Below are 14,659 nucleotides of genomic sequence, written 5' to 3' on the forward strand. Positions count from 1 at the left end.
TTTCCAAAAATGCGTTTCTCGATTTCATGGAGGTCTAAAATGTGGAGATTGGTCAAAAACTCGAGTTCGAATTTTTCGACAACTACTATACTTTCTCTATACTAAGTATACGCGAATGTAATAGATGTATTGAAATAACCAGTTTATCAAAAGAGGAACTTCATAATGTATACCTAAATCTGTTCTTCTGTAGCAACTATTTCTGTTGCTACTTTTGCTTTCTTCAAAATGTATTTTTTAAAAATTAAATCAGATAACTATTTTACAAAATTCTCTAGTTTGGTTCCTCCTTCCCCGAGCCTCATTCTAAATGTAAAAATTTTGTATTATCCCGTGTGTATTTTGTATGTTTTACCCCGCGATGTATATTTAAACCCTTGCAATAAGTTTTAATGAATAAAAGCTTTTCTTTTCTTTTAAGCGAGTTAGGCTTCATATACCTGTACAACCTTGTGCTTCGCTAGAAATATCATTTCTGTCTCTCTTGAAGAGTTCAGATTTTTTTTGCGAAGAGTTCTTATCATGTTTTCATCAGTTTATCTCGCGTTGTAAAATACTTGCTGTGCCAACTCAACTATCTATGAAATATAAAGCATGATTATTTCGCAGCAGAGGAAGCCATGCATTCAGCCTGTATTCAACCCTACTCTGAAAAATCCTTATGCGAGACACATTGTTGGCTTCCATTCCTGACCCTCCCTGCATTTCAATCGACAAATACCTTTTTCTTCGGTTCTCTCCGCAATCTGCTGCTTAATCGCCAGCTAAAAATAAAAAATCAAAAAGAAAAAAAAAAGAGTGTATGGCAAAAGGGGGAAGAAAAAAAAATCCTACTTCAGCAGCCAAACTCTTCAATGCGCGCCGGGTGGTGTGCGAACCGATGGAAAATTCGAGTTGGAAATATTGCTCGCCTCCCCATCCCTAGCTCTTGTCGAGTTCTGCAGACGAGGTTTCAGAGGGGGTATTTCAATAAAACCCCTCTAGCTTTGCGGGATATTTCGCAGGGCAAACCAGGGTGCCCGTCTGAGTGGGTAAGGGAAGTCTTTGTCGGCGGGGATATTCTATGCCCAGAGTATTGGGTTAAAACCTGTTTCCTGCCATTTCCCATGCGTCTGTTGCTTGCGTCTTTCCGCCGCTACGCCCTATTACAGTGTCTAGCCCTTGTAAAAAGTTATTTATTTTCGCCGCTAATGCATCTTTTTCGTGAACATTTCGTAAATAGGCTGTTGCTATAACGCTGTTCTGCACGAAAGAATGTTGTTTTCGCGGAGACTAAATTTCGTTTTGATGCCCCGAGTGGATTCATGGGGACGTTAATGTCTTAAAAAATGAATATAATTTTTTCTTCTTTTTTTTATTAGGCAACTTCTAATAATGCGAAATTACTAGAATACTAGATCTCTACTAAGACGAATGATATTTTTAATAATGCCATACGTTCTTTTGCCTCTGGTGATTTAATTTCTTATTCAAGAAAAAGAATTCGTGTGGAATTTACGTAAACGAATAAGAATGCAATCTAATGAACTACCAGAAATATATTCTTAAAAATGGACCATTTGTTTCCCATACTTTTTTTAAAAATTCTGTTAAATTTAAATATACTTGTTTTATTTTCAGATTAATCACTGCTAGCATATGCAATATGTCGTATATTTTAATAAGCCATTGCACTTTTAAATCTTGTCTTTTTAAATAGGTTAATACCTTAACTTAAAAGAGACATAATTTGAATTAATAATACACACACAAAAATTACCGTTGCATATTCTCGAAGAATTAATAAACAACAGATATTTAATAATTAAAATTAAAATATTTAAAATTAATACATTTAATTATTTAATAGTGTATGGAGGGAAAATTCGCCACATTTCTTCCCACTATGTAGGATTGAGCATTTATTTCCTCCCCTGTCTTTATATTTGGTCTTTAAAAATAGAGTAAATGCTGCAATAGCTTGCTTTCTCTGTTGCTTCCAAGATTCGTGCCTCGATAATTTCTCCACTTTCCATTATTTTATCAATCCTGCAATTTCTATTTATTTGAATGTCCATTATTACGTTTTTAGATATCTCGAATTTATGAAATTAGAGATAATATTTAAAATCCAAAATTATGGTTTATGAAAATCCATTGCAACTATTTGTAATTAATTTAAATAAATAATTGATAAAAGATATTAACATTCAGAAATATGCAAAAAGAATCAAAGTGATTTAATGATATTTAATTTATAAATATATATGATGGTACTTGATGGGACAATTAATAATTTTGAAAAGAGTTATTTTTTCATAAATGAATGAAAAATTACTTTTATTTTCAAAGTCGCGAAATTTTAATTTTCTTGAAATGACAATGATTATATGAAAAGCATTTGATATTAAGGCCTTATTTCGTGTTTTTGTTATTTCCAATATTATAATATGCTGCTTATATTGTTCTAAATATTTTGATTTAACCAAAATTAAATAAATGGTTAGGTTTGATCTAAATTTTTTTTAAAAAAAAGGGGGGGGGGAGAACAAGCATCGTTTTCAATTAGGGACTAAGATATATTCTAGAATATTGAAATGGAAATTCGGATTCCTTACATTTACAAAAATGTTACTTTTTTTTTGACGAAATTTAACGCATGCTTATTTGTTAAAAAGAGTTTGAGAATACATTGGTATTAATTGTTTCAGATCTATGCTTAATTTAATATTATTAATCAGTTTTTAATTATTAATCAATTTAAATTATTTAGCTTTACCCTTCGCAAGTAATGACGCGTTTAACACTTACATCGAATTACTGAATTTTTAGCTTTAAATCTGCGATTAAATGAAAATCGTATACGCAGTAGAGTAGGTTTTTTGTTATTGTTATTATTTAAAATGTTAACACGTCCAAAATATTGTACTAAATACGATTATAAGACCGATGAATTGTATAAAAATATATCCACCGTAAATTTTTCAGCAATATATTCGTTGTCAAACAACATAACTTATACAGGGGTGTTTGTGCTCCGGGGAAACCCCGGAATTCCGGGGATTTTCAACTTCGATACCCGGAAATTCCGGGGATCGTCGTTCAAAAGGAAGTAGGAATAATAATGAATTATTTATTTTGATCTGGGTAATTTTGTTTGCTTTGAAAGCAGAAAACGCAAGGTCAGTGTGTGTGGTGAAAACTTTTCCTTTCTTTCTCCAAAGGCAGTGATAATGCGTGAAAAGGGGGAAAAAACTTCTTTTTTGTTCTTTCCTTATTGCGAGTTATGACTCATTCCCCCGGTTCTCGGACATTCTCTTCTGGATTCTTTTCGGCAAGTAGGCGCGGCAGAAAAAAAAGGGAGAGACTTCGTTCGACCAGATGTGCGATCACGTGACCTGGGTTCAAAGGTCTTAATTTTGCAAAAAAAGTAATTCATTGAACTTTTATAATTAGGTCATTCAATACTTCATAATTGTAATTTTTCATTTCTCCCCCCCCCCCCCTTCTCGAAACTCCAAAATGTCGGTAGTAAGTCCGTAAAAGTTTCAGGGGATTTTTTGGGGTCCCACAAACACCCCTGCTTATAATTCTGTGCAGCATGTGGAAACATTTTTCCTATTAGATATTTATGCCTATTTCTAGCAATTTAGTTTTTTACTATTGTTTTTTTTTTTTAATTCTGAATTTGTTATGGTCACATTGGATGAATATATAGAGTAAGTTGCAGACTCTGTTCTCCTTTTTAAAACACTCCAGTTTCTGTGTATAATGTAGTAAAACATAATCCAGTTCATATTTCTCTTTTGATTTCCTTGTTTCATATACGTGTAGACACTTTACATTTACTCTTCCATTCATTTTAAATTTGTTTTGTTAAAGAGTGAAATATTTTAATCTGAATTCATTTTCTGGGTCACTTGTCCCCAAATACTTCAATTATTTCTTTGTTTTCCTAACAACCACAAACAAGCAAAAATAAATAAATAAATAAAATAACACCTTTATTTTTATTATATGAATAATTTTGCGTTTAATATTTACAAATAAAAATAAGTTGTTTAGATATAGATGTGTTTTTGGAAAATCTAATCATCTTTTATTATCCTGGAAGTACGATAGAAGATCTGTCATCTTCTGTTGACCACCATAATTTGTACAATGACTGAAACGCCGACACATTCATGGGGTAAATCCGAGCTTAACTTTCCATTAAAAATAAATCATTGTTTTGCATTTCCTGCATCTGTTGCCCTAATCCTCTTCTTCTAGACTATCCATGAAAGTTCAGGAAGTAACAACTGTAAGTCTTGAGAAATTTTTAACATTTTTTTTTCAGTTCCAGAGAAATGGTAGAAGATCAAAGAAGTCTCGTTGCGTGCACGTATTTGTCACTTGAAGGTAGTAAAATATGTTAGAGTTGACAACTTTTACAATGAGCAAAGAATATTTTGATTGGTTTTGCTATGGACGAATGGCGAAATTAGTACAGCCTAATTGTTGAGGCTGTTAGCTATGTCAAGGTTTTATTTTTCGATTTATCTCGAATATGGAGGACAAAAAGCGGGGGGTCGAGGGGGGGGTAGACAACATTTGATGATATATCTTTGGATTCAGAGTGTTTATATGGGGGTGGGGTGAAAGCAGTATAGCAGGCATGGAGACTCTTATTAGTTTTCTTCCTATGGAGAATATATTTTAAAGTAGACTTTTTTGTAAATGGGATGGAGTGGATTGAATTGGATTTATAGTATTTAGTGGCACAATAGCCAATTCCGGCTATACTGCGCCAGCTATACAGTATGTAGCTAAAAAAATACTTTTTATATTAATAAAAATGATTTAAATATGAAATTGTATTAAAATATATCTAATATGTTTGAATGTTATCTTATAACAAAAATAGCAAGAAGTTAAAATTTAAAAGTCAAATGTTACATAAAATGGTAATAACCAATAGCTTTTAAAAATTCAAAGACGTTTGGGAAAGGGGGTGGGGTGGTAAGCAACCATTGATGATTTATTTAGGGTTCATGAAATAAAAATACACGGAATAAAAATTTGTAAAATGGGAGCAGTGTTCTGGGCTGAAGGACTGGTTCTTATGTCTTGCCAAAGATATTGAGTATACAGAGTGTTATCATTCAGAACTCAGTGTTTTTTTTTCTAATATTCTATGGAAACGATTTCAGTTAAAAATAAATAAATAAAAGCCCACTTGCAAATCGTCAGTGAGGGATTTTCCCACTCCCTTGACCAGGATAAGTACATGGAAGGTTTCTTTTCAGTAACCATATTATAATTATAAAGTAATATAAATATAAAGTTAATAATAAAGTAATCATATATCTTTAATAGTAACGTTTAATTAATGCTAAATTATATTAGATGAGTTCACACTTTCGGGATTGGATATTTATTAATAGCATTTTTGGAAGGGAAGTAATTTATCGAATAAATTCTGGCGAATCTCTGAGAGACTTAATTTCTTTTCTTCTTACTTGCGCTTTCAGTTAGTCTTCGAGTCTATTGGATTAGACATTCTAGAGTTTTTTTTTCATAGCTTTAGATCATTCTATTGGCTCTTAGCTGCTCTTGGTAGGGGTTGACACATCTCCCCTCCCGCCAACTTATGGGAGTTTCGAATCACAAGAGCCGGTTTCAGCAGAACTTACCCCCAGCTGTTATTCGACTGGTAGGGGAAATTCGTAAAGAATTCTTCTATTCCCTGTGAGAAAATACGAAAAACGTTTTAGCGAAAAACGCGTAATCTTAAAGCATGAGGAGGTTTCTAGAATTCAGTGGTTCCTTCTTGAATTAAAAATGGTGTCGCGATTTAAATATGTGTATAGTCAAAATTTGGATTTGTGCAGTATTATGGTAAGTACATTTGCTTTATGGAGCCTGAATTCCACCTGATGTTGATTTTTTATTTTTTTGTAATAACCAGAATCTATAAGAATTTTTTTTTATTTAAAACGCTAACAAGACAATAATTGGAATTTTAAACAAAGTTTGTCAACACTCGTGTGGAAAGAAAAATACAGTAAATTTCATAAATCACCTAGATGCGTGTACATTTGTTATTGAAAAATTGACAAAATGACTTAATAATTTAATTATTCTACAAATACTATACTACAAAGAATTTGATACTTCAAAGAACTATACAAAGAATACCACAAAGAATTTGACACTTCAAAAAGTTTTACAATTAATACTACAAAGAATTTGACACTTCAAAAAGTTTTACAATTAATACTACAAAGAATTTGACACTTCAAAAAGTTTTGCAATTAATACTACAAAGAATTTGATACTTCAAAGAATTGTACAAAGATTTTGAATTGCATTCCTTTTCCTAGCCAACTTTATGAATTAATATAGGAAAAAGTAAAAGCGACGTGGATAAATTATATGTATTTTTTTTTTTTTTTCCTTTTAACTTTATATCGGTAATATATTCGGAATTTTTCGTATTTTTTCATTCTTTGAGAATAAGAATAAATTGAACTAAAGTCACCTTTATACTTCAATATAATTCAAGTTTAGTAGACATTTAACCAAGGCGCAGGTGGTAGTATGTCGCTCAAGTTATGTTTTTTCTGGAAAATACTCGGCAGCGTTTATCATTGCGTTTCGTTTCGAATGCTTTGCCAGCTAGATATATTTCTGTCGTGCGTAACGTGTTGGTAAGAATCCTTTTTTTAGGATAAGTAGAGTAGAATTGTATGGTGGGTTGAAGCTGAAGAAAATGTAAGATTTTCTGTCGAGGTCAGAAATTGATTGAACAATGGTTTTTAAATTCTTATCTAATCAAAATCTATTTTCGGCAGAAAAAAAAATCGGCAACCCATCTCTAATCTTAACACGAAACAGACTATACATGTTTCGATAGATTTTGAAATTTAAAATTATATTTTCTTCTAAATAAAAAAAATAATCTTGATTTCAGTAAGGAAAAATCGGCAAAATAATTTTACGTTAAATTCTTTAACAAAAAAAAAAAAAAAACTTAATAAATCAACAAAAAAAATTTTTTCGCTCTATTAAATTATCGTTTTCACTGACAGACGAAAATTGTTAAGTATATTTTGCCAATGCTGATGGAGGCAAGAACTTTGAAAATACTTCCTTTTTTTAGGATAAGTAGAGGAGAATTGTATGGTGGGTTGAGGCTGAAGAAAAGTTAAGATTTTCTGTCGAGGTCAGAAATTGATTGAACAATGGTTTTTAAATTCTTATCTAATCAAAATCTATTTTCGGCAGGAAAAAAAAAATCGGCAACCCATCTATAGTGTTTTCTAATCTTAACACGAAACAGACTATACATGTTTCGGTAGATTTTGAAATTTAAAATTATATTTTCTTCTAAATAAAAAAAAAAAAAAAATCTTGATTTCAGTAAGGAAAAATCGGCAAAATAATTTTACGTTAAATTCTTTAACAAAAAAAAAAAAAAAAAAAAAAAAAACCTTAATAAATCAACAAAAAAATTTTTTTTCGCTCTATTAAATTATCGTTTTCACTGACAGACGAAAATTGTTAAGTATATTTTGCCAATGCTGATGGAGACAAGAACTTTGAAAATACTTGTCTTGACACACAGGCAGTCAGTCGCATATGTAGAATGTGCACGTGCATAAAACTTTCTGACCTGATAATCCTATAATGCAATAATTTTTTTTAATGTCAAAAATAATATGTCTGGTAAATAACGGTACACCACGTATGCTTCTATAATTATTAACATAACTATTGTACTGTAAAAGAAATTTACTTTAAGTAACATTAATTACAAAATAATTATTTTTGATTTATACTGTGAATAAGGGAAAAATCAATGCAAAAGTAGTAATCTCTATATTAAACAATTTTTTTTCTAATATGATAATATTGTGCTATTTTATTATCTGCTGTGGACTATATTATTATATGTCATTCGTAAATTGTATGATGTTTGATGTTTATTCTAAGCGATCTAGTAAAGTACACATTTTCTTTGGACTTGGGGATTTCAAATTTGACATGTAGTTACATCTTGAATAGTACGTAAAATTTCTTGCGAATTAAGAAAGAAGTTTTCAGAATTGTATTTAGATTCTCACGAATTAAAAATATTCGAAATTTTAATGTTTTTTCTAAATAATTGTAAAGCAAATTATTGCACCCAAATAATTTTTGTGTCACCTTAAAATTCAAAGCTTTCCAGTGACGCTAGTTTTATTTCTGTATATTTATCTTCCCTTATTTCAATAAATTTGTAGATATATGTTACTACACTAGTTTTATTGTTTTAATTACTGGAATTATACTCATTCGCTTTGTTATGATATAAAATATATTTTTTGACTTGCATATTATCATTGATATGAATTAATAATAATTCTTGAAATAAAATAAAGAATCAAGATCAGCTACAACAAATCATATTAAAATATTTTGATTAGAAGTTCATATTTTCTTTATAACTTTTTTTCATTGCCCGTAAAATAGTGAACTGTTCAGACAATGATTAATGAACTTCCATGCAACTTTTCCTTTAATAATTTTTCAAAATTATTGTTAAACAAAGTTTGTAACAATTTTCTTCCTATTTATAGAATCAAATTCAACAAAATTGCAAAATCATCGAAAATCAATATGAAAATATAATAAATACCCTCATGAAACCGTGAAAAAAATATATTTCAATTTATTACTAATTAATGCTTTGAAATATTTCAAAACAATGAATTTTTTAAAAATAATCTTGAAGATGTTTTTATGCCGGCATTCTTTCTGTAAATTGCGTGATGCAGAAATCGTTAGAGAAGAATGCAATGGCTGAAGCAATGAAATTAGAGAAGATAAACAAATGGAGTTATAAAAATCTCATCGAGATGTTTCGTACCAACGGCGTAAAAAAAAGAAAGACAGAGAGAGAGAACAGAATTTCCTCAACAGTAATAATTAGTTGCAAAAAATGCACCCAATCGGCACAATTGTTCAAAATAGTTCAAATTGTATTAAATTTGTGTTTTCCTTACAAATAAAGAACCTGAAGCAATTAAATGTTCGAAAAATATTAGGTTTTCTTTTCTTTCTTTTTTTCTTCTTTCTCTTTCTTTTTCTTTTTCTTTTCTTTCTTTTTTCTTTTCTTTTCTTTTCTTTTTTTTTTTTTCATTTAGTTTGAAGATGAATGTAAATATATATGAATGCATTCACTGTTGACTCAGACGGCGCGCTTTCATTCATTGTTTTGTTTTTCCTTAAACATCTGTTAGAGAATACATTCAAAAATAGAGGTATGTTTATACCAGCAGCGCACGAGGTAAGAGAAAATTTCCGTAAACTGAATTATTGAAATCACTAACTTTAATTTCTATTCTTAAATACATATTATTTTCTATTAAAATTTTTTCTTTCTTCGTTTTTCTTCTTTGTAGCCTTTATATTTTAAAAAACAAGACTGATACTTTTATTTTTTTAACTATTAAAAGTCTGAATTTTAAAATCCGATTCTTATTTCATAGTTTAAATTTTATTTTTAGCGTCTAATTTGAGAGTTAGGGGAGGGGATTAAGCTGATGGTTAGATTTATAAGGTTTCAATAAGCTTTTTATAGCTATCGGTCAGTCCTTTCTGTGTATATTTTATCAGTATAATATACTGATTGAAATATAAAAGATTTCTAATGAATTGACAATTTTTACTGATAATTAACTGAGATGGCATAAAAAGCAAATAATTTACCTTATATAACGCGTATTAAATTATTTTAGCATGATTATTCCCGACAGACATATAAACATAGAAAATAGTAGAAATACGAAAGTAAAATTCATTATGGCAATGAAATCAAAAGTAATTAAATTTATAATTCTATATCTATTTGAAGATATGAAATACAATAATCATATCGAATAGTAATTTAAATTCATATAAAGTCTTTGATATAAAATATTAATATCTCATTTATGAATCAAAAAATTTAGAAATATTTTTTGTATGTGTCGCAACATACAGATAGGTAAACAATGAATTTGGACAATCCTTTTATCTTTATTGCCGCTGTAGGAAATAGTAGTATTATTTCATTTTAAGAGATAAATTGTTCTCATGAAATTTATTATTTTGGTGTAACATTTATGAAATCATTTTTTATAAATGGGTGCATACTTTCTAATAGATTGATATTTCTTCATATAATATTGAAATGATTACAAAGCTTAGTTGGTATTGAGAAAAATTGTTTCAAATATAAAGAAATTGAGACATATTGGCATATATTTTAAATTTGTCAACATGTATTTGTTAAAATTTCAAAAATGTGTTTTTAAATATACAATAGCATTCAATACAAGTACATTAAAAAAATTTTAAAAATTGAACATTTTTTAAAAATATTTGTAAATGTATTTCTCTCTCCTTAATATGATTTTTTTTCACTGTTTGTTTAAATTTAAACACAAATAATGTGAAAGTTTTTTTTTTTTTTTTATAAACTTGTAACATTGTTTATAATCCCAGAAGTTACTTAAAAATGGCTATATTAAAGATTTAATGAGATCTCTGAGAAACATTTCATTATATTAAAATATACCACTAGTGTTTCTATACTTATGAAACTAATATTTCAGTTAAAAATACAATATTTGAATAATTTTACATTAAAATTGGATGCAAAATAAATTAGATTTAGACTGAGATGAAGTTTTATTTCTGTTATCAGTGTGAAACTTGAAAATGTTAGTATATTTTTTCTGAAATTTATTTTAAGGACACTAAAAAACATATCAAATAATTTAATATTATATATATAAAATATGTGCAGGTAAGAAAAACAATGCTATCGCAAGAATAATTGGTGCCCGATACATAACTTTTTTTTGTTTTGCCTTTAAAATGTCATCAATCGGTAGCTTAATAAGAGTAAATACTGCTGGTTGCATTGTATTATTTTTAATCCCTCTGGAAATATTTTTAAAAATAAGATAATTTGTTTCATCTCAATGATCACTTCCCTCAATATTGATGCCTGAAGTATCGATACCATCTTTGCCCACTTGTTATATCATTTACTTAAAAAAAATCACCATTTATTGAAAATATTAAAAAAATAAAATAAAAGGATCATTAAAAAAAATTTGTTTTTTAAGAGATAGAGAAAGTTATTTTAAGCAATACCTTATGTTAACTTTAAATGCATGCATGTTGAAACTGATATTCATTTCATATCTTATCTATGTTGTCTTAAAAAATTTAATTTCAGAAAATGAACTGGAAAATTAAATCAAATTAAATTCCATATTTCTTTTATACATGCTTTTAAATTTTATAATAGTTAAGTTTCATTTAAATTTCTTTTTCCAAGGGACAGAACGAGCGCAAAATATTTCATTGATTTATATCAGTAGCAATAACTTGGGTGGGAAAAACATTTCTTTTTAACTAATATGCTCACCTTAATCATGCCTCCTTATTTATTTATCCAAATATTTAATCCATTTTAAAATGAATTAAAAATGTGTTTTCGAATTCAATGTATGTTATAAAAAAGGAATACTTATATGACTTATATGATAAAATATTTGAATACTTATATTATAAAATTTCAAAAGATATGGAAAATGACATGGAGATGATAAGGAAACTTGAAAAAAATTCTGGAGATGATGATTTTATGAACTTGAAGATTTAAAAATGATTTTCTGTATTTTACATTCAAAACAATAACAAGTTTCAATTATAGAAAATTTTAAATATTTTTGAGTTGTGCTTTTACACGATTTAAAACCTCGTAACATATTTACATTTTTGTTGTAATGATTTTGTTAAAATAATTTTATACTCTAATGATTGTTACATTTCCTTATTATGTTGGAAATTTCTATTTTAATGTCAAGCATTAATAAATGATCTGTAAAATTTAAAACCTCTGAATTTATTTTATAATTATTTCCAAGGAATTTATTTTTTCTTTCTACAGTTGTCAAATTTACTCAGGGATTAGAAAGATTTTTTTAATGATAAATGCATGATTTCTGTTTTTTTTTTTCATGCTAATAATAATGTTCATGCAGCATGCGAAAAATCATTAAAACCTTTAAATCTAGCAAAGTTTTTGCCCTATTTAAAAAGATTAGGTTGAAAAGAAAAAGTTTTTCATTAATTATCATTAAACTCAACCAAGTATGACTTATTGATATGTTTATCTTACAGGTTTGGAAGACGAACCAAATGTTTGTTTTCAGAAGAGTGTCGGGGTTTTTACAAAAATACTGATTTTATGTGTGTGAGGTAAGTGCACATTGTATTAAAACAGAGTTATATATAAGAAGTATAGAATTACTTAAATAAAAGAATTTGAGTTAATTAAATAATTTTTGAGTTGGTAAAATGATTTTTTCCCCCTTAAGTTTTTTTGTAATAATTTTTGCGAAAGTAAAAGGATTTCTATTATTAACTTATATCTATCCTAGCCATTATGCATTAAAAATTGTTGATGCGTTCTAAGATATGTTTGCAATCCAAAATAGTGTCGTTAATTTAATGATATATTTTCTAATAAACTTTTAAGAATTTTATTTATTTTATAAAGTAAGAATCGTTTGCAAATATTTATTAGTTAACCTCTACAAAAAAAAAAAAATCTTTATTAACTAGTACTATAACATGAATAAAATCCCATTGATAATTTTACAAAAATGTATGTATTTAGTAAAATAAGTATCTAATTTAGTTATTTTATTATTTTGGAATAATTTATAAAAAAAGCAATTCAAGAAATATTTATTTTTATTTCTGAATATTTGCATTCCACTGTAGAGATTAGGACACAAAATCTTTAAAATAAGAGAGAAGATGTTATTGCTAGAAATTGTTTACATATTAGATGTTAAACTTCGGTGAAAAAAAATATTTGTAAGCTGCTCTAAATTCTATCATGTCGAACATGCTAGTACATCTGCGTAGATATTTATTGTTATTTACCTAAGAAAACAAATGCTGATATATATATATTTAAATTTTTAATAATTTTAAACATTTAGAACAAAATATACACTTTTTTTGTACTTGATGTAAAAAAAATGTCTCCTGATTCGTTTAATATCCACGTCGACAAATGTTATGCAGAATTTTCCTAAAGAAACGATTGAATTGTTTCAAATTTTTAATTCTAAAATTATAGGTATACTCAATAGAAGTATAAAGAATGTTACAAAAAAAAAAAAAAAAAAAAAAAAAACTACTATGTTTGAGTAGAAAATAATAGAGCTATATTCTCATTCTCTCCTGTGCTACAAATTTTTGTTTGAACTTAGATAAAAATGCACGGGGGAAAGAAGGGGAAGAGTGGAAACCACCTCAAACAGAAAGAGTTTTGTCCAGTTTTATTCTTCCCAAAAAACTGAAGTGAAGTGAATTAATGCATGAATATTGTACATGCTCTAAATATCAATGCTTGTACTAAAAATTCCATAAGCCCGTCAATCAATCAGTGCCAACGCTTTTTCGGTTTTTATTTATTTATTATTAATCTCTTCAAAAGATTTGCATACGTTTTTTTTCAAATTAGAAAGAACATTTTATTGTATCATGGTGCATCAATGATATATACACAGAAATATATTTGTTATATTGGAACTAGAATATTTTTTCTACTTTGAAATAACGGATTGTTTTTATTGATATCTGAGATGTTATAACGATATTTTTGCCTTTAAACTCTTAATATAATACAGAGAAAACCACATATGATTCAAAAGTTCAGCATAAATTCAAATGCCGAGACGGTTTTAAATACTGTAGACTTTAATTGTAGAAAAGCTTTCTTGCATGGAACGTCAGCCATGCCAAGCGTGGAATTCAAACGTAAATACTGACCATTTCAAAATGCAATATTTCAAAAGTAATATCACGTGAGGTACAATCACACAACAAGTGTAACTGCTCATGTCATCTTACATTGTAGTATGACGTCATATCCTTTTATAATATGCTTTGTGATTTTGGAAAAAAAAAAAAAAAAAAAAATTCGCCTGATGTATATGATGCATATATCTTCAAGAGCGTATCATAGGGATTCAATGAGAAAATGGGTCCAGTTCTCATTAATCATAATATAATGAGTATTTTGCTGCTATGCAGTATTAATGTAAGCATTCTAATTCCTTTCCTTCTTTTATATTGAAGGAGGAAGAGGGATCGAAAATGTATAAATATTAATGAATTGATTTAATTTAATTTGGATGACTTGCGTCGGCTTTTAGAGCAAAATAAAAATTACATTTCCATTAGTAGCAGAAAAGCGAATCTAGATCATCGGAGTAATTTTGACATTTTGGAACACTGTATTCAGTAGAAGTTAGTATCTTATTTTTTCTTAGAAATAGAATTCATTGAGTTTTTTTTAATTGCAGTAAAAAAAAAATTGTGTGATTAATTTAGGAAAAAAAAAAGCAATCAATTAATTTATTTGGCTAAAGTCCCATTTTGATATGTATGGGAGCTATTGGAAACGCATGGCGTAACTTCTCACAAGACAATGTTCTGGATTCGTACAATAAATGTGTGTGTGTCTTAAATTACTTATATTTATATATCTATTGAAGTAACAGTAAATATTAAAGATATGATCTATCCATTTTAGAGGTTTAGTAAATTTGCAGGTCATGGGGTCAAATTTTGAATTGTG

The 14,659-nt window shown here is 28.2% G+C and overlaps 1 protein-coding gene across 6 annotated transcripts in view; it reads left to right on the forward strand.

Moving 5' to 3' along the window:
* The window catches only part of LOC129971148 (homeodomain-interacting protein kinase 2-like), a 98,814-nt gene that overhangs the window by 32,501 nt on the left and 51,654 nt on the right, over positions 1-14,659 (forward strand). For 5 of the 6 annotated variants that reach the window (XM_056084644.1, XM_056084645.1, XM_056084650.1 and 2 more), the window contains one exon: positions 12,184-12,261. The gene's annotated coding sequence lies outside the window, so the exon portion shown is untranslated. Of the gene's footprint in view, positions 1-5,839; positions 5,860-12,183; positions 12,262-14,659 lie in introns of those variants that run through there. The other variant, XM_056084648.1, reaches the window with a different exon arrangement.

The sequence above is a fragment of the Argiope bruennichi genome, chromosome 6 (assembly GCF_947563725.1).
Source record: "Argiope bruennichi chromosome 6, qqArgBrue1.1, whole genome shotgun sequence".
Taxonomy (NCBI): Eukaryota; Metazoa; Arthropoda; class Arachnida; order Araneae; family Araneidae; genus Argiope; species Argiope bruennichi.